Raw genomic sequence first — 3,303 nt, 5'->3', positions numbered from 1 at the left:
AGGAAGCGTGCCTTTATTTGCCATTCGTGTAGAATGTGCTAAAATGTCGACAAACATTGTAAGTGGAAAATTGCATAACAAAAAGGCTTCAGCTCTGTCGGCCTTCAAATGGATAGGAAACTGTAATATTGTGCTAGGAATGTAGATGACTCCAAAAGAACCCACTCTAGGAATCTGGATACCGTATATACTCGAGTATAAGCCGAGTTTTTCAGCACGATTTTTCGTGCTGAAAACGCCCCCCCTCGGCTTATACTCGAGTGAGCTGTCCGGGCCGATGGCTGTCTGGGCATGCTGGGAGTTGTAGTTTTGCAACATCTGGAGGTCCGCCGGTTGAAGACCACTGATGTAGGGATTGACAGGCGGTGATGATGAAGGGGGGGGGGGATGATTACGGGGGTCTGGATGATAACGAAGGCCGCAGTGGTCATCAACCTGCGGACCTCCAGAGGTTTCAAAACTCCAACTCCCAGCATGCCCGGACAGCCGATGGCTGTCCAGGCATGCTGGGAGCTGTAGTTTTGCAATATCTGGAGGTCCACAGGTTGAAGACCACTGATGAAGGGATTGACAGGCGGTGATGATGAAGGGGGGAGGGATGATGACGGGGATCTGGATGATGACGGGGGGTCTGGATGATGACGGGGGGTCTGGATGATGACGGGGGTCTGGATGATAACATGGGAGGATGATGTATTTCCCACCCTAGGCTTATAGTCGAGTCAATCACTTTTCCTGGGTTTTTGGGGTGAAATTAGGGGCCTCGGCTTATATTCAAGTCGGCTTATACTCGAGTATATACGGTACTATTGAATGTGAGATAAAACCAATTCCTACTCATCTACAGAGTTTAAACATGTGACATGGACCGTGCCATCAGATCTAACCAGGTTTATGTGCAAAATTCTAAAATGATCCATTGTCTGAACCGGTTACATTGCATTTGCAGGTAGACTGCTGCAATGATAGCTGTGCAAAGAAGCTCTGAAGCCAGGAGAGTTGTCCTGTCCTTTTCCAAGTAGAGGATAGTCTTTCAGTCTTCTGATAATCCTCGGCTTCTGAAGTTTCCTTTATAGATGGTGCAAAAAGAACCGGACCATAAAAAGTTCCATGTGTTCCAGTGACTGTCAGTCAATGACTGTAAAGACAGAGTACACGTTGGAGGGGCTTTCATGAGGGTTCAATATTAATTTTAAATCCCAATCAGGTAATTCATTAAAAATAAAAATTAAATAGATAGTAGCTTTTAAGTATAGGGAAGCATACATTAAAGGGGTTATCCAGGGAAAAAAACTTTTTTTATATATCATTTGTAAATTACTTCTATTAAAAAATCTTAATCCTTTCAGTACTTATGAGCTGCTGAAGTTGAGTTGTTATTTTCTGTCTAAGTGCTCTGTGATGACACGTGTCTCGGGAGCTGTCCAGAGTAGAAGCAAATTCCCACAACAAACCTCTTCTACTCTGTGCAGTTCCCGAGACAAGCAGAGATGTCAGCAGAGAGCACTGTTGCCAGACACAAGAGAACAAGTCAACTTCAGCAGCTGATAATTATTGGAAGGATTAAGATTTTTTAATAGAAGTAATTTACAAATCTGTTTAACTTTCTGGAGCCAGTTGATACATAAAAAAAAGTTATTTTCCTGGAATACCCCTTTAATATGGTGATAGTGTTAAAACAGGCCTCCCCGATGTTGCTGGCTATTGCATCAAACAATCTTTACCATACAAATTCATCTTTCGGGGACACCATATATTTTGAAACCCCCCCGCCACACACAAAATGTTTATTGATGGAAGCATAATTATTATAAATAACTTTTAGAACACAATAGGCTTAGATTAACCATCTCATTATTCTGCTCCTGTACAGTATTTATAAATTTTTTTACCAATAAGAATTTGTAAAAATTGGATACAAACCTACATATATTTTTTAAAGCTGTACTGTATTCTGATTTTTTCCTATTCTAAATTTTTTAATACTTATGGAACCCATTTGCTTAAAGGGGTACTCCACTGCTCAGCGTTTGGAACAAACTGTTCCGAACGCTGGAGCCAGCGCTGGGAGCTCGTGATGTCATAGCCCCGCCCCCTCATTATGTCACGCCCCGTCCCCTCAATGCAAGTCTATGGGAGGGGGCGTGACAGCCGTCACGCCCCCTCCCATAGACTTGCATTGAGAGGGCGGGGCGTGACATCATGAGAGGGCAGGGCTATGACGTCACAAGCTCCCGGCTCCAGCGTTCGGAACAGTTTGTTTCAAACGCTGAGCAGCGGAGTACCCCTTTAAGCAACTTTTGAAGATCTGCTGTACAGTTGTCACATGGACCATAGGAACCTGTAGTAAACAGATGACTTAATATCTTCTATTGAAGAGTGTTCAAGGCACGTTCTGAAACCTGTGCAAAGGTCAGAGTGCAGGGAAGAGGAGGAGATCATCAATGACTTATTGTTAGTTCCAGAATCCTGCATTATCCATCTCCAGCTTTATAATAAGGTGTCAGCTTTTATTGTAATCCTGTCTACAGAACAAAAGTCATCTATTGTGAGGCTCAGAGTGAAAACTGCAAGATTTTAGAGTTGCATGTATTGTATTATATATATATATATATATATATATATATATATATATATATATAATTTTTTTTTTTTAATATGCCAAAAAAGCTGCAATTCTTCAGTTTTTTATTTTTCATTTTTCCCTCAACTTTACTTTGAAGAAAAATAACATCTACCTTTATTCTTTGGGTCAGTATGAATAATATGAAATTTGCATAAGGTTTTAATATTTTAGGATTTTTATGAAAAATATTAATTCTAATAGCCATGCTTGCATTTCCTTTAACATTGCAGCATGATTACTTGTTTTTTTGTGTGGAAATGAGCTGTAATTTTTAATGGTGCTTTTTTGAAGTATATAAAATATCTTATAAAGAAGGTAAAGAAGCAATGCCGCAATCATTTTTTTGTGTTTTCTTTACTGTATTCACAATACAATCTCAATAACATATTTACTGTATTGCTTGGATCATTGAAAACATGACGATACCATATATGTGTGTGGCCTTTAAAAAAAAAAAAAAAAATTTACTAAATAAAAAAATCTTGTATGAATTTCTTTTGTTTTGTTATTTTTTAAGCTATTGTAACTTTTTTATTATTACTTTTTATGTCTTAGTTTTTACAATTTTGTTTTTTAATTACTTGTATAATACTTTGGTATACTCAGTATGCTGGAGCATTATGATTTCTTGTCAGTATCATACTATGTACATCACACTATGTACATTATAAGCCTGT

Source organism: Hyla sarda, chromosome 5, assembly GCF_029499605.1.
Source record: "Hyla sarda isolate aHylSar1 chromosome 5, aHylSar1.hap1, whole genome shotgun sequence".
In the NCBI taxonomy this organism is placed as follows: Eukaryota; Metazoa; Chordata; class Amphibia; order Anura; family Hylidae; genus Hyla; species Hyla sarda.
Note: the sequence above shows the minus strand (reverse complement) of the source record.